The 17,597-nt window shown below is 46.0% G+C and overlaps 1 protein-coding gene and 1 long non-coding RNA gene across 14 annotated transcripts in view; both read right to left on the reverse strand.

Moving 5' to 3' along the window:
* Positions 1-17,597, reverse strand: part of LOC307205166 — a 246,053-nt gene that overhangs the window by 149,813 nt on the left and 78,643 nt on the right. The window lies entirely within an intron of this gene.
* The window catches only part of HIC2 (HIC ZBTB transcriptional repressor 2), a 148,454-nt gene that overhangs the window by 13,519 nt on the left and 117,338 nt on the right, over positions 1-17,597 (reverse strand). For 4 of the 13 annotated variants that reach the window (XM_079956797.1, XM_079956802.1, XM_079956803.1 and 1 more), the window contains exon 3: positions 10,031-10,178. The exons of 4 other annotated variants lie outside the window; for them this stretch is intronic. The gene's annotated coding sequence lies outside the window, so the exon portion shown is untranslated. Of the gene's footprint in view, positions 1-3,317; positions 3,828-8,185; positions 8,838-10,030; positions 10,179-17,597 lie in introns of those variants that run through there. 5 more of the 13 variants (XM_079956806.1, XM_079956807.1, XM_079956808.1 and 2 more) reach the window with 3 other exon arrangements.

A 17,597-nucleotide genomic window follows, 5' to 3' on the forward strand; every position in this document is an offset into this window, starting at 1 on the left:
GCTTGTTTCTCTCTCTCCCACCTCCCTTTTTCCTGTTGTGCTGTGGCTGGGAGTGGGGCCTATGCAGCTTTTTATTGCTCTATAAGCTGAAGAGAAGGGCAGAAATGCTTTAAAACAAGCCTTTTGCCGGTTGTTCTTAAAAACATTTGATGCTGCCATGATTGCTCAGTTCTGTTGATTTATTCTGCAACTGTACTTTTACTGACATTTTGTGAAGGGAGGGCCTACTTTGTGGTGGCTCCACATTTCTGGATCTGCCTTTTAACACCCATTTGTCCAGGCCTTGGGGGAAGGGCAAGATGCACTGTGATTTGTTCCTGTTGACTGCATTTTTGTTTTAACCTTGCTGTGCTTTTCTCTGGCTGTTGCTGATGAGAATTTAGGATTGTTTTGCTTTGCTCTTGTATAATTATTGTGATTTCAAAACATTTGGTTGTGCCTTGCCTCAAGACTGCTCAGGTGAAGAGTGGCCCGTAAATATGTGAGATGAATTAACATGTGAAATACATTGATGTAAATTTTTAGAAATTAAAGGACAGAATAGAGCAGAGTAAAAACAAAACAAAAATAGATTTGCCACAAAACTCCAAAGGCTCTGGGGCCTGGTTCACACAACACAGTACACCCAACTACTGGAACAGCACAAACAAGTGAACTCCTAAAGAGGAGTTTGCAGATTTTTTCTTCCTTCACGGTCCTGTTTTTCCATCGCCAAGCTAAGCCAAGCCAAAGTTTGACTTATTCTGTCATCCAGACTGGGATTCCTGGTTAACATTCTTTCCTAACTAGCCACAAGCTGTATCCACGGGGAGTGAGGGAAGGAGAGAACACAATGGCAAGTTATAATCAACTGGATAGCTCAGTTGGTAGAGCACGAGACTCTTACTCTTAGGGTTGTGAGTTCGAGGCCCATGTTGGGCAAACTATTCCTGCATTGCAGGGGTTGGACTAGATGGCACTCGTGGTTCCTTCTCAACTCTATGATTCTAAAACACCACTCAGTCCATGCTGTGCAGCAGCAAAAAAGAAAAAAGGCACAGGTAAGAAGAAACCAACAGCAAGCTCCTTTCCAGGAGCCCATGTCTTTGTGCTGTCCCAGTAAGGCAGGCGTAGAGAACCTTCAGCCCTCCAGCTGCTCATGAACTGCAACTCCCATCATCCTTAGCTACTGGCCATGTTTGCTGGGGCTGATGGGAGCTGTAGTTCAGCCGCAACTGGAAGGCCAAAGGTTCCCCACTCCTTCAGTCAGTCAGTTTGGCCTACCATGTTGTCCAAAGCAGGCTCTAAAAAGCACCTGAGTGCCGGAAGGACGGCAGTGAATGAGCAATGCAGCTCTACTGAAGAAGGGAGTTCCACAGTTTGGTCCCCACTGCCGCAAAGGCCTTAACCCGAGGAGTTGCCCGAGCATGGCACATGGGGTGGGGCCTCTGAGGAAGACCTTAATAAGCGGGCTGGTCCTTGCTCCATACCGTGCTAGTTTGCAACAACCCTTCAACGTAGGGTTAAAAGAGAGAGAGAGGTGCAAAAAAATATGTAAAGGCAATGCAAGAGAATCAACCTGCGGTAGGAGTATACAGGTTATAAACAGCGCTATTCAATCAGATAGGTTGGAAACAGGGAGCTAATATATACAGCCGGGCTGCCCACTGCATTACTGGTCCTACAGGAATTGCTGCATTTGCATTAGACACATGCCAAAGCATTGGCCGCTGGCCAAAATTTCAACGCACAATTAAAGGATGAAAAGTAGCAGATAGAGGTCTTAGCATAAGCTGCCCAGCCCCGAAAGGAAATGCCATTGCCAAATGGAAAAAAGGACGACAAAGCCAGATCTTTATTTTTATTTTAAAACCAGAATTGTACTTCCATCAGCCGGCAGGAGAGCTTCCATGGATGTGAAACTTGAAGGCAAACCTGCAAATTCAGGGCCTCCAAAGCAAAGATGGAAGGCACGTAACACAGAAACGCTGCTGGAGGAGGATGGGCCTGGACAGGAGAACCAGCTGGGAACCCCATGCAAGCACTTCTTAAGCTCCAAAATGGAAAGAGGGCAGGTTGCACATTTCACCAACCAAACCAACAATGCAGAGGAAGCGTAACCACGACTCTTAAGGCTATATCCGCACCATCTATTTAAAGCACTACTGTGCCACTTTAAGTAGTCATGGCTTCTCCCAAAGACTCCCGGGAACTGTAGTTCATGAAGGGTGCTGAGAGTTATTGTTAAGAGACCATCATTCCCATGGGTAGGCAAACTAAGGCCCGGGGGCTGGATCCGGCCTAATCGCCTTCTAAATCTGGCCTGCAGACGGTCCGGGAATCAGGGTGTTTTTACATGAGTAGAATGTATCCTTTTATTTAAAATGCATCTCTGGGTTATTTGTGGGGGCTGCCTGGTGTTTTTACATGAGCAGATTGTGTGTTTTTATTTAAAATGCGTCTGGCTGTTAACTGTAAGGCTGGTAGTTAGGGAACCCACCCAGTGATGGCTGTAGGCAGAGTTCCTGCACTGCAGGGGGTTGGACCAGATTTCTCCCAAGTCTACAATTCTATGAAAGATGAGCATTCTGTTTACAGGTACAGTTACCAGAGTAACCTGGGAAGAGGATCTGATTGTTAAAGCACTCTGGGAATTGTACCTCTTGTAGGAGAATAGGGGTCATGTGTGCTGATATTTTTTTTTTTTTTTTCACTTTTCTTCCTGTTATATTTGCAATTTAAAAAACCAGTAAGAAAAGAAGAAGTGGAGATGCAATCCTGGCCATATTCCTTCAACTTAAACCCACGTTGTATTCGTCTCAAAAGTTCCCCCAACCCCTGTCCTTTCCTGTTTTCAGTCCCAAACTCCTTAAAAGGTTTTTTTTAATACCTAATGTCTAATAAGGGACGCGGGTGGCGCTGTGGGTAAAACCTCAGTGCCTAGGACTTGCCGATCGTATGGGCGGTGGTTCGAATTCCCGCAGCGGGGTGAGCTCCCGTCTTTCGGTCCCAGCTCCTGCCCACCTAGCAGCTCGAAAGCACCCCTAAGTGCAAGTAGATAAATAGGTATCACTTTATAGCGGGAAGGTAAACGGCGTTTCCGTGTGCTGCGCTGGTGCCGGCTTGCCAGAGCAGCTTTGTCATGCTGGCCACGTGACCCGGAAGTGTCTCCGGACAGCGCTGGACCACAGCCTCTTAAGTGAGATGGGCGCACAACCCTAGAGTCAGACATGACTGGCCCGTACGGGCAGGGGTACCTTTACCTTTACCTTTAATGTCTAATAAACCATAGAAAACAATGCCCCAAAGATCAGCATGTTTCCACACCTGCTACTTACATTCAAAGCACTGGGTATTTCCCCAACATATGCACGTTTTTAGGGTTTGGGGGGAAAGATGGGCTCTGCATGTCCCATTAGGTGCCAGAGATATACACTTTGGATGTTTTCTTGGGCAGGGTGGGAGTTTAAGTCTAGGCGTTGCGTCAAGAGGCGCTTGAGTGAAGCAAGCTGACATAGGGCAGTGGAGCAGAGCTGCCAGTTTCACTTAAGAAAGCCTGACTGTGGGTGGGAGAAATGGATACAGATGCTGAGAAACTCCATCCCAAGCTGGCTCCGCTCAAGATAAATATCTTAACATGCAAAGAGAGAAAGCTACATCAACAACCCAGAGGAGAGGCGATTAAGCTCCACGCAAACAGGAAGCGAGGGGAAATAGTGACACGTTGCTTACAGAAACCTTCACAATCCCACGTTCAGCCTCCGGTTTAGATGGGTCAGCCAGAGGTAAAGGATGGGCAAATCTGTTAAACTTCAGTGTCTCATTTTTCCAGTCCAAAATTCAGATTTTCACATTTCCACACCAGTTTAAGAGGTTTTTCTTTTGTTCTTTTTAAAAAAATCGGAGGGGAAGACACACCTCCTTACCCTGGCTTTATTAGGACCCACCTTATTTTTGTAATTGCAAGCTGTTTAAAACTTTTTAATAGTGTGTTTTATAGTTGTAACCTGCCCTGGGATCTTAAGGTGAAGGGCAGGTAATTGATCATAATTTTGCCCTTTTTATACATTTTCATAACAGTGCATACTTAACAGCCACTAATAAATGCAGGGTTGTCTCCAATTAAGTTCTACTAAAATAAAACCAACTGAATGAACCTAAGTTCCACACTCACCTTTGCTTTCAGCTCTCTAGGCACAGGTTTGGGCTTTCCAGGTTCATGTCCTGACGGTCCCCCACATCCCACCGGGTGCGTTTCCTTGGAAAGCCCCCATTTTACTGCTGAATCGGAGCAAAAAACAATCTGTGGAAAATGCTGTCTGCTCCAATTTATTGCTAAAATGTGGGTTTCCCCAGGGAAAAAGCACTGCGACAATAACAAAGGACAAACAAACAAAACACACTTGGACACAGGGCTGGGAAGCCCAGACCTGTTGCACAAAAAGAAGGGAGGATAATGCCTTAGTCATGTCCATTAACGTCCATGGGCCTAATTCTGAGAAGAGCTGGTTGCAGCTCAGAGACTCTAATTTACAATGCTGGGGGGCAGTGGCAGACACGGTGGGCTATTCTCCTTAGGCCCTGCTTGGGGGCTTCCCAGAGGGTTCTGCTTCCACCGTGGGGAAGATGGGCCTTTTCTTCTGATCCAGCAAGGCGACACTGTGTGATCTTGACACTCTTCAAAAGGTTCCTGGTGCCTCCTCTCCCAGGGCCCTGATCTGACAGCAAAGGCGAAGTAATTAACAGAACAGAGAAGCCAGCAGAAGCATCCATAGCCTTGCTGCTGACGTTGCTATAGCAAAGCAGAGTTTCTTCTGCAAGCACAGGCAAAATGCTGGACCTCAAGGCAGAGTCGGAGAATGCTCGTCTATTAAGATTACAGCAGAGCAGATAGAAGCCAGAGTTTGCGTAGAGTTAGAGACTGCGAGTTGGGAGGGGGGCGCACATCAGCCAGGTGTTTTCAGTGCTGGGGCTGCACTCCAAAACGCGCTTTCTTCTTTTCAGAAAGTTATCTCATGCTTCTCTATCACAGCACACAACCCTACTGCTGCACAACAAATCATGCAACACTCATAAAATCACCACCCACACACTTGCATGTACTCAAAAACAATCCCTCTCTCTCTAATGCAAACGCAGGTGGTGAGTGCCAAAATAGGGCCACTGAGAAGGGATGAGGCGACTTCCAAGGTTTGAAGATGTGCAAGAAAATAAAACAATCTCCAAAATTCAATTCAACGAGAACTTGACAGGTTGGAATGCTGAGTGTCAGAACAGAAACTAGGAGAGATGGAATGGATTCTCTTGGGAGAGGTCCAAGACTGGTTGGCTGCAACTCCCAACTGAACCATTCCTGCTGGGAGGTGAGGACACACTGCAAAATTTTGTTGCAGAACACATCTGACTATCCCTCTGCAAGCTAAAATTTCAGTGTTCGTTTACACTGGGGATGGGGAAACTTTGGCCAGAACTGGGGAAGGTGCAATAGCTCCGAGTTAGTGTCTGCTTTGCATGCAGAAGGTCTAGGTTCCATCCTCAGCATCTGCAGGTAGGGCTGGGAGAGTGCCCTGCCTGAAACCCTGGAGAGTGGCTGTCAATCACTGTAGACAACAATGAGCTAGATGGACTCAGATCTAACTTGGAATAAGGCAGAGAAGAGTGACCAAGTTGACCCAGAGTGAAACCAAATCTTATGAGGAACGGTTGAGGTATGTTTTAACTTGGGGGAGGTGAGGTGATATGACAGCCATCTTCAAATATCTGAAGGGGTGCCACATGGACAATGGAGCAAGCTTGTTTTCTGCTGCTCCAGAGGCAAGGACCTGAACCAATGGATTCAAATGACAAGAAAGGTATTCTGCCTAAAAATCAGGAACAACTTCCTGACAGTAAGAGCTCTTTGACACTGGAACAGACTACCTGTGAAGGCGATGGACTCTCCTTCATTGGAGGTTTTTAGACAGAAGTTGGGTGGCCACCTGTCAGGGTTTTTTAAGCTGTGATTCCTGCATCGCAGGAGGTTGGGGTTGTTGACCCGTAAGGGTCCCTTTCCAAAGCTACAATTCCATGATTCTGCATTCCAGGCACAAAAGTCGTCCCTCAATCTTTGCACAGCAAAACAGCAACGCCGAAGCAACGCCACGCAGCATGCCCAGGGTGAGCGAAGCCCGACAGCAACCCTCATTTTCAGAAGCAGGGGAAGGCTGAAGTGGCCGCCTGCCATGCAATTTGCTGACTAAAGAAAAAAACACTGTGCCCACTATTTCTCTGCCAAATTGTTTTGGCTCCGCTTCCCGTTCCCTGCATCCTCTTCTCCCTCCTGGAAAAGGAGAGTCACGTTGCGCTTACAGTGGTGCCCAGAACATTACAAAGATCAAGGCAAGGAATATGTGCCCAGAAGAAAGGGGGGGGGGATAGAAAGGGATTCTGATGCTTTGATGCCTGCAATGTTAAGCGGAATGCCCGTGCCCAGCAACTGAAGCAAACCCTCCAAACGCATCTGTTGTGCAGCCCCGTAGGGGAAAGGGGTGCAGCTCAGCAGCAGAGCATCTGCTGTGCATGCAGAAGGTGCTATGCTCAATCCTCAATGGCATGTCCAGCTGATGGAAGACCTCTGTTAGAAACCTTGGAGAGCCTTTGCTGGTCAATGTAGACTATTCTGAGATGGATGGAACAGTGATCTGACTTGGTATAAGGCAGTCCTAGATGAAGATAAGAAGAGCCTGCTGGATCAGGCCAATGGCCCTTCTAGTCCAGCATCCTGTTCCCACAGTGGCCACCAGATGCCTGTGGGAAACCTCCAAGCAGGATCCAAGCACTCTCCCTTTCTGTGGTCTCCAGCCACTGGGATTCAGAAGCACAACTGCCTCCGACCATGGAGGTAGAGTATAACCATCATGGCTAAAGGTAAAGGGACCCCTGACCATTAGGTCCAGTCACGGCCGACTCTGGGGTTGTGGCGCTCATCTTACTTTATTAGCTGAGGGAGCCGGCGTACAGCTTCTGGGTCATGTGGCCAGCATGACTAAGTCGCTTCTGGCAAACCAGAGCAGCGCACGGAAACACCATTTACCTTCCCGCTGGAGCAGTACCTATTTATCTACTTGCACTTTGACGTGCTTTCGAACTGCTAGGTTGGCAGGAGCAGGGACCGAGCAATGGGAGCTCACCCTGTCGTGGGGATTCGAACCGCCGACCTTCTGATCAGGAAGACCTAGGCTCTGTGGTTTAACCCACAGCACCTACCACGTCCCTACTATCATGGCTAGTGTCCATCAATAGCCCTCTCCTCCTCAAGCCAGTGGGTCCACCTAGCCTGGCATCCTGTTCTCACCCCGGCAAACCAGATGGCCCCCTTGGAAGCCTGAAAGTAGGGCATGAGCACAACAGTGCTCTCCCCACTTGCGATTCCCAGAAAATGACGTTCAGAGGCATAATGTGTAAATCTTAAGAGCTGAAGTATACGTCAGGCGTATTTTAAAAACAACAACAACAACAGTCAATTATGCTTTTTTCTTTTTTTTTTTCAGAAAAAGCAGCTGTGTAAGGCCTTGGATGAGGGCTTGCAGGGAGGCCATTTTGCTTCTTAGCTCTTTTCTTCCTGCACCATTTCCCCGTCAACAATCCTCTATCCTTCTCCAAGCTGCTATTCCTGCCACCACCACCACTCCCCAGTTGCTGCCAAGAGGACCTTCAGAATGCGAGTCTCAGCGGGAAGAGATAACTTTCTCTGTGCATTACGAATCCAACCCAGACTAGGGCCTCTATACCAATCTCCTTTTCTGCCAAAACAATTTTGGGAAAGATAGTGGCCCTGTGCTTTTAAAAATGCACACTTAAAATTGATATGCAGTTTGGCCCTCTTGAATGATTAGGTCAGCTATCATTGTTAAACAGCCAGGAGGTCAACAGCTCCTTTCTTCTCGTGGAAGAAATTGCAACAGATTTTCTTCCATTGAGGATCCTTTTTGTGTGTGCTAAAAATGCAATGGGATTAAGAGACATGCTGGCCCAGTTTGCACATTGCAAAGCATAGTTAATGGTTTAGCCTGAACATGCTGATCTGGGCTGCTTTATTCTGAGTAGACCCATTGAAAATAATGAACATGGCTAAGGCCCACATCCAGATTTAAGACATTTAGAGCCCCTATGCACTGAAAGGATTATAATGCCCCCTTAAGTAATTTGAAATAAAAACAATACTAACCCATAAAATAAAATTGTGTAGTGGAAGTCTAAAAATAGTTCTGATTTTCCCCATGAAGACTATTTTGATGCTTCTTTTGAAATAACAAATGTAAAAACCTTAAAAATATATATTAAAAAAACCTTTCTTTCGTGCCCGTGCTTTGCTGGTGCCCTGAGCACTTGCTTAATCTTGCTCATTGGGTAATCCAGTGCCGCTAAGGGCCTTTTTCATACCACCTTGAACAGTCACGGCTTCCTGCAAAAATTCTGGGAGCTGTAGTTTGCTAAGGGTACCGAGAGTTGCTAGGAGATCCCTATTCCCCTCACAAAAGCTACAATTCTCACGAGTGGATTAATAATCCCATTCAATGGGAACTCTGTGAATTGTAGCTCTGTGAGGGAAATAGGGGTCTCCTAGCAACTCTCAGCATGTTTAACAAACTACAGCTCCCAGAATTCTTTGGGAGGGGGAAGCCAAGACTATTTAAAGTGGCATCACAGCGCTTTCAATGTATGGTGTGAAGGTGGCCTAAGTTAGGCCCACTATTTTCAAATGGGTCTCTTCTGAGTAAAACTTGGTTGAATACCATTTGTGGTTGCTTTTTGGGGATTGCGGAAGAAGCACCAGGAGTGGATGAGCATGTGGAAGGACCATGAGCTCAGTTCATACCCCCAAAACAAGTTCCTGAGCTAAGTAGGCACTGTGGACCTTAACATGTAAACACACACCTTAACCTGTTTTGCATCATGAGTAAAAACAAAGTAGATCCTGGAAGCTTGACATCCGATCACCCTCTGCTCTACAACAGAGGTGGGGAACCTCAGGCTCCGGGGGCCAAATGCAGCTCTCCAGGTCTCTCAACGTGGCCCTTGGAACCCTCTCCAGGCCACACCCCTCACTAGCTCTGCTTCACAGCCCCCTTGAGCTTTTGTGGGGTGACTGGAGTGTGCTCTTGGAACTCTGGCATTTTTTGCTTGTCTGGATGGGTTTTGAGCTCTAAGGCCAACTCTAGGGCAAGTTTCTGCTCTATAACCAACCCTTAGCATTTGTTTTTAGCCTCTCTTCCATTTTATTTCTTAACTCCTTTTAGTGCTTCGTTTTGTTGTTTTAATTTATTATTTTATCTCATTGTTTTATTGTTCTAACTCCCCTAAACTGTGAGACTGCATGAAGCTAGGCTGGTCTGAGCACTCTGGATGTGGGATAGAGAGGGGTGTGTTAGAGGGTGCAGAACAGTGTTTCTCAAACTTGTGATCTCCGGCTGCTGGTGGACTACAACTTCCATCATCCCTGACCATAGGTCCTGCTAGCTAGGGATGATGGGCGTTGTAGTCCAACAGTAGTCGGGGACCCAAGTTTGAGAAACACTGGTGTAGAAACTACCTTCCTGCACAGAGGTAAAACAGATGCTCACTTTTGCCCTGGCCCCATTCACCACAGGCAATGTGGGCCTTGGAAGGCTGCTCAGAAGGGAACGTGCCCCCCTCAGGCTGGAAAAAAAAGGTTTCCCCATCCCACTCTGAACAGACGAACAGCAAGCCAACGAGACATGGAAGCGCTATGCAAATGGAACAAAGGAGCATCTCAATGGAAGGAGGCCCCGCGACACATGGGGAGCTCAGGGAGGGCAGACAGAAGCTCAACAAAGCCTTGAGACCTTTGCTCAGGTGAAGCAAGGGCATGCCAAAGGGAAAGAGAGGAAGAAGCAGGGCTACTTGGTGCAAAAGCTGCGTCAAAGAAGCGGGGTGTGGGGTGGAGGGAGAGAGAGAGGGGGAGGAAGAAGGAAGGCGGCCCCCTTGCTGCGTGAGTCGAGCCCCCGAGCATTTAAGAATAGCAGGCAAACCCTGCTTTGTTGCCGCTTACCATGCCAGGTACATTGGGCTAAAAGGCACCGCCTTCCAATGGTGCCCGTCGTGCCAGGTCCCTCCCAGGATGTTCCATTGAAATCACAACAGGCCATCAATAGAACGTAGCTGGTAGAGATGCTGAAGGAAGAACCAGCGGGGGATCACTGTTAAATGCAATTAAAAAATTGCAATCAAAATCGAAACGTCCATTAAAAAAAAAGTAAGAGAAGAAAAGAGAGAGACAGAGAGAAATAAAAGAAGACTGCCTAAGAAACCAGTCCAATATTGCTATAAAATCAGCAAAATAACCCATATTGAGTCTCAGGGAAGGAAAAAGATCTGGGAGGTGGAGCGAGGGGCAATTATCTACCTTACCAAACCTATTTCAATGTGGTCCTCGATGCAGCATATTCTCCAAGGGCTGCATTTTGAGGGGATTATAGGAATGTGCTGCTGAGAGAGAAGCTGTAGGCATGTGCTACCTTGACGTATCACTGAAGGGGCTGTGGAACTTGGGTTTATACGCACAAATCAGGATTTCGTGCCGCTGACGTTATGGTTCTCTCATACACTAAACAAGGCCTTGGATTGGCCATCATCCCCCAAAATCTTCTGCTTCAACTCCTCTGCCTCCCCCCTCTCCCCTACCCCAACACCAATTTATCTCCCCTTAGCCCTAATTCTGCAGACTTTTTCAGTTATAAGAGCAACATTCACCGTTTCAAGAGCTTCTTGCAAACATTTGCCATTTCTTGAGCTAACAAGGACTGAACTTAGGCCCAGAAAACTGGCACGGCCATCTTTACCAACCTGGTGCCCCTTCCAGATGTTTGGGACCACAGCTGGCCATTATATTTAAATCTTCTGAAGGACATCGATTTTGCAAAAGCTGCTCTATGTTATTTTTAAATGAACCAAAGCGTGCGATTCTCCCCTGCTTCTCACTCTCACACACATTTTGAACTCTCTCTGCCTAGTGATTTTGTACCGAATAGTAATTCTGGGAGCAAGTCTCTTAAGGGTGCTGAAAGTTGTCAGCGGACCCCTGTTCCCCACACAGAGCTGCAATTTCCAGAATTCCCGGTGAAGAGGGATTGATTGCTAAAAGAACTCTGGAAAATCTATCTCTGTGATGGGAGGAATGGTCTTCTAGTAACTCTCAGCAACCCTTAACAGACTACATCTCCCAGCATTCTTTGGGAGACGCCATGACTGTTTAAAGTGATACTGCTTTAAATGCATGGTGTCCCTAAGGCATTTTGCTACCCGAGACAAAGGATTTCCCATCCCTTATATGGAAGCTGACCTTACTGGTCCTTGTGAGTTTATAGGCCCAGCCACACTTACCTTATGCCCCACTTTTTCTAGGCATGGGTCCATGTTTTAAAACTCTGTCTGAGGTGTTCCCCACCCCACTTTCCTCAGGAAAACCTGCTCTTTAACGCTGAATTGGAACTAGGGCTTGGCAATATCTAGTTTTCAACATCGTTATATACCACCAGGTAAACATCACAATATACTGATATATCACGATGTCTGAAATAAGGATGGAGCTATGTAGAGGCATTGTCTGGCTTCATTGTTTTTTCCCACATTGCGATTTTTTGTACAATACAGCGCAGCGCGCGCGCGCACACACACACACACACACGATTAGTGATAAATCGCCAGGTCAAAAATTATGAAACCGGTATCACAATATGAACTTCAAACTGGTTTTAGGATGATACACTGGAACAAATGGCAATTCGGGTTTTCTGGGGATTGCTATTTGCTCTGATTTAGCAGTAAAGAGCAGTTTTAGCAGTAAAGAGCGTCTAATAAATTATACATATCACGTTTATCCATCTACCACTATCTTTCAGAAAGTTATTTATTTCTTTGCTATGCATTTGGACACCTCTTAAGATTTCAGAAATTTGGCACAATGTTTCCTGAGAACAAGTCTATGTTTGGATGCAGCCGGATGCCATTTTGAATAAAGATGGTGAATCTTTCAGAACTGCACTGATTTTAACCGCTGGTTTCAAAGCTGGGGTTTTTTGTTTTTTGTGGCTTCTTAGAATTCCCAAGCAACCCCGGAGATGAAGCTGCTAGTAATAGTTAGTGTGAATTATCAAATCCCAAGGAACAATACTCCCCCCACCCCCCTTTTATGGCTCCCTGTCCCAGCTTCCAAAAATCTCATTAGCCACTGAAGACAGCACTAAAGAGAGGTTATAATGAACACCTTTGTAGCTAGCAAGGCACTGGATTAAGTGGGTGAAAAGCAGTGCTAATGTAAACGTGCCACAAGGTTCTCCAGACTTGGGTAACTTGCTAGACTCATAAAACCTGTACAGAGTCAACGGACGGTGTTTTTATTGGACTGTTTGTGCAACCATCACCCACTCGCCAAAACCAAACACCAGCAACGTGCTCTCAGTAGGTCAGAGATTAAGAGAAATCCTGCTTGGAGACGTTCCTTCCCTTCCCAAAGAGTATCTGGCAAGAGAGAACCCCGAAAGCTGAAAAAAAGACCATCAGTTAAAAATAGGTACCAGATTTAGGGCAGGAGACGTATACTGGCTCAAGGGTTGGGGAAGATGTGTGCATTGCATAGTTCCCCACTAAGTTAAGCCATCCTTTGTTTTCAGTCTGCAGGCCACAACAGCATCATGCTTAACATCTGGGTATATATGCATGACATCACCTTGCCAACAAAGGTCCGTATAGTTGAAGCTATGGTTTTCCCAGTAGTGATGTATGGAAGTGAGAGCTGGACTATAAAGAAGGCTGATCGCCGAAGAATTGATGCTTTTGAATTATGGTGCTGGAGCAGACTCTTGAGAGTCCCATGGACTGCAAGAAGATCAAACCTCTCCATTCTGAAGAAAATCAGCCCTGAGTGCTCACTAGAAGGACAAATCCTGAAGCTGGGGCTCCAATACTTTGGCCACCTCACGAGAAGAGAAGACTCCCTGGAAAAGACCCTGATGTTGGGAAAGATGGAGGGCACAAGGAGAAGGGGACAACAGAGGACAAGATGGTTGGACAGTGTTCTCAAAGCTAACAGCATGAGTTTGACCAAACTGGGGGAGGCAGTGGAAGACAGGAGTGCCTGGTGTGCTCTGGTCCATGGGGTCACAAATAGTCGGACACGACTAAACGAATAAATAACAACATATATGCATGAATGGGCAGCATTTGCTGAAAGTATTCAGATATTACAGGGAAAGGGCTGTAGCTCAATGGTAAAGGCAGCTGCTTTACAAGCAGAATTCTGTTCCCAGGTTCAATCCCCAGCAACTCCAGATACGGCTGGGAGAGACCCTTGTTTGAAACCGTGGAACGGTCTGATTCCATATAAGCCAGCATCCTATATTATCTCTCTGCCACTGGAAGGATTTGGGTTTTCAAAAACAGCTGCATATTAAAAATGACGAGGTTAGTGCCAGGATTCCTAATTATGCTTCTTAAAATTCTGGAGGAAGCACAAGCATGATTAGCGTGAATACTCCTAAGGACAGAGTGTGTCTTCCTGGTAAGAGGGAATGGATTAGAAATGCGCTTCTGTTTAATGGCAATTAAACGCTTCTGTTTTGCAACCCAAGGAGAATCTAATCAGTAAATGAGATTTCCACCATGGTGCCTCCCTCCTTGAAATCCATGCTTGGTTTTCCAAGCTTTTCTGAGTTGCTTTTTAATATATCTGCAGTCCCGAAAGTGCATGCCAACCTTGTTGTGACTACCCCTTTCTTTATCTGCTGCAAAAGCTGAACTACTTCTGAAGCAGCCTGGAGATGACCTACTAGAGAGATTCCTGCACTGCAGGGGCTTGGCCTAGATCAGTGTTTCCCAACCTTTGGCCTCCAGCTGTTTTGGACTACAACTCCCATCATCCCTAGCTAGCAAGACCCAGTGGTCAGGGATGATGGGAATTGTAGTCCCTAAACAGCTGGAGACCAAAGGTTGGGAAACACTGGCCTAGATGACCATCAGGGTCTCTTTCAACTCTATGATTCTATGAAAGCAAAACTACATTTCCTTGCAGCTTCATTCTACACGGAAGGACTTGAGCATCTCTGACAACATCATCTCCTCCTCATCCTCCTCTCTATCTGGGACCTTCAGCATAAGAACATAAAATGAGCGCTGCTGGATGAGGCAAATGGCCCATCTAAATCCAGCCTTCTGTTCACACAGTGACCAACCAGATGCTTATGGGAAGTCCCACAAAGCAGGATATGAGCGCAGCAACACTCTTGCCCCTGCTGTTTTCCAGCAAGTGGCATTCAGAAGCACTCCTGTCTCCGACAGAGGAGGTAGGACAAACCCACCGGTGAGCAACTACTGATGGGCTTATCTCCAATGAGGTTGTCTAGCCCTCTTGGCTAATTGGTTAAGGAGTACAACAAGGCTGTTCATGGTACCTCGGGTTACAGATTCCGCTAACCCAGAAATAGTACCTTGGGTTAAGAACTTTGCTTCAGGATGAGAACAGAAATCGTGCAGCAGCAGTGTGGCAGCAGTGGGAGGCCTCATTAGCTAAAGTGGTGCTTCAGGTTAAGAACAGTTTCAGGTTAAGAACAGACTTCCGGAATGAATTAAATTCTTAACCCGAGGTACCACTGTATATTGTCTCCTTGCATATTTAACTTACATGCAGAATTCATCATGCGAAAGGCTGCACTGGATGAATCCCAAGCCGGAATTAAGATCGCCGGAAGAAATATCAACAACCTCAGATATGCAGATGACACAACCTTGATGGCAGAAAGTGAGGAGGAATTAAAGAACCTCTTAATGAGGGTGAAAGAGGAGAGCGCAAAACATGGTCTGAAGCTCAACATCAAAAAAACTAAGATCATGGCCACTGGGCCCATCACCTTCTGACAAATAGAAGGGGGGAAAATGGAGGCAGTGAGAGGTTTTACTTTCTTGGGCTCCATGGTCACTGCAGATGGTGACAGCAGCCACGAAATTAAGAGACGCCTGCTTCTTGGGAGAAAAGCAATGACAAATGTAGGTAGCATCTTAAAAAGCAGAGACATCACCTTGCCAACAAAGGTCCGTATAGTTAAAGCCATGGTTTGCCCAGTAGTGATGTACGGAAGTGAGAGCTGGACCACAAAGAAGGCTGATCACCAAAGAATTGATGCTTTTGAATTATGGTGCTGGAGGAGACTCTTGAGAGTCCCATGGACTGCAAGAAGATCACACCTCTCCATTCTGAAGGAAATCAGCCCTGAGTGCTCCCTGGAAGGACAGATACTGAAGCTGAGACTCCAATACTCATAAGAAGAGAAGACTCCCTGGAAAAGACCCTGATGTTGGGAAAGATGGAGGGCACAAGGAGAAGGGGACGACAGAGGGTGAGATGGTTAGACAGTGTTCTTGAAGCTACCAACATGAGTTTGACCCAACTGCGGGAGGCAGTGGAAGACAGGAGTGCCGGGCGTGCTCTGGTCCATGGGGTCACAAAGAGTTGGACACGACTAAACAACTAAACAACAACAACCCTCTTGGTATAGCCATCCAAGTTGATGTCTCTTTTGGTTGCAGATTCCATATTTTAACCGTGCACCAAGAAACACTTTCTTTATCCGCATCTCCAAAAAAGATACCTTTGACACAACTTGGTCTTCCTTTTTCTCTTTGTTGACAAGCCAACAAACCACCAAAAAGCAAACAAAGAGAAAAGGGGGTTGATGTGGTATATGTTGTGCCAGGACAATTAAGATTTACGTACTTGTGGAAACATTCTCAAACACATATATGAAAACATGAAATATAAATGCAACTTTATAATGTCATGTATCCATATACAAAAGTCAACTATGGCTTAAAGAACATTATGTACACAGTAGGTGTCCATGGTTACTATTATAATTTAAGAAGAATGTCAAATTGTATGAGTGAAGATAAAATGTAAGGTTGTAGATCGTCTCGGAATCTTACATTCCAATAATTAACCTCATTTTGCAATCAATCTGTTTGGTGCACAGCCTTCAATCTATCTGTTATAATATGAAGGCTTTGTCAACAGTGCTATAAGCCCATGAGTTTTCATTGCAAGATGGCAACTGGTGTATCAGAGTTCTTTTTTCTTGCTATGACTGGTCTGGTTGCAGACCAGCCTATTGCAAATTCCAAATATTTTCCCTGTGTACTATGCCTGTCAGATATTTCTCTCTCTCTCTCTCTCTCTCTCTCTCTCTCACACACACACACACACACACACACACACTTCCCTGAGCTGCCTGGTAGTAGTTGTTTTTAGAAACCAAGTAAAATTGTGTTTCTTAAACTGGTAGCATAATTTGTGAGTTTGGACACATCATGCCAAAAATTGGGTGAAGTCAAATTGTCACGTTTCGGTCTTTCATCTTGATTCAATGAAGAGTGTTGCTCCCACCTCAGGGATTCTCGCGCCAGGTTTGGCAACAATATTTCGTAAGGTGTTCAAATGTACAGATAACGAATGTACAGATAACCACTTTCCAAAATATATAGTAGACATTGCCCTTCATCATTATGAATTCAAGGACCGTTTTCAACCATTAAAACACCAATTAAATTTGGATAAAATTTGGAGTTCAGCAGAAGTAGATTTCGTTAAGCACCACCCCCAAACTTCCTCACCCTCCCAATTCGAGCTCTGGTGACTTGGTACGTCAAAGACGCAAGCTTCATCAAAAGCCATGTTCTCTTTAAGTCATTTTCTGGATCTATTTTTACACGTGTTTTCAAAACCCAAGGAGAGAAATGGAATATCCAAAGAGGAACTACAGGTTCTCTCTTCAGACCTTTGAAAAACAACAGCACACCACAATATTCAAAACACCCAGTGGGTCTTATTTCAACATTCACACCATTGCTCAACTTAAAAATATAAAAAGGTCTGAGCACTGCATTTCAGAAAGGGGTGGTAGTAGTTTCTGGTTAGTAAAAAAACACACAGAAACTACCTTGGAGGACACCACATTTTTTTTTTAAAAAAAGTTATGTCATGGCATTTTGCGAACTCTTCTCTTAAAACATGTCGGGATGCTTCCCTATTTAATTCTCCCGCTAAGAACCAAACCCAAACTAAAAACTAAGAAAACCAGCTGCTTCAGAATGGCTCCATACAGCTACTGTGACTTCACATAAGCAAGCCACAAATGCATACAGTGGTAACTCTGAAGTCGAACAGAATCCATTCCGGAAGTCCATCTGACTTCCAAAACGTTCGGAAACCAAGGTGCGGCTTCCGATTGGCTGCAGGAAGCTCCTGCAGCCAATCGGAAGCCGGAGAAGTCGTGTCGGACGTTCGGGTTCCAAAGAACGTTCGCAAACTGGGACAACCACATCCGGTTTCTGATCGTCAGGGAGCCTAAATGTACGACTCCCAAGGCGTTCGACAAACCAAGGTACAACTGAAATGGCTAAAAATATTTGGCTTCAGATCTTTGCCAAACGGGCAGAGGTTGGGGAGGAGGAGCCAGAAGCACAGCCCTCTTCCCCCTGGAGGCTGCAAGCCCTAGGAAGGGATGAGCCACGTAGGAGTGGGATTGGGGCCAGGAGACGCGCCCTGCACCAGGAGGGCTGCCGTGTTTGGA

Source organism: Podarcis cretensis, assembly GCF_951804945.1.
Source record: "Podarcis cretensis genome assembly, chromosome: 16".
Taxonomy (NCBI): domain Eukaryota; kingdom Metazoa; phylum Chordata; class Lepidosauria; order Squamata; family Lacertidae; genus Podarcis; species Podarcis cretensis.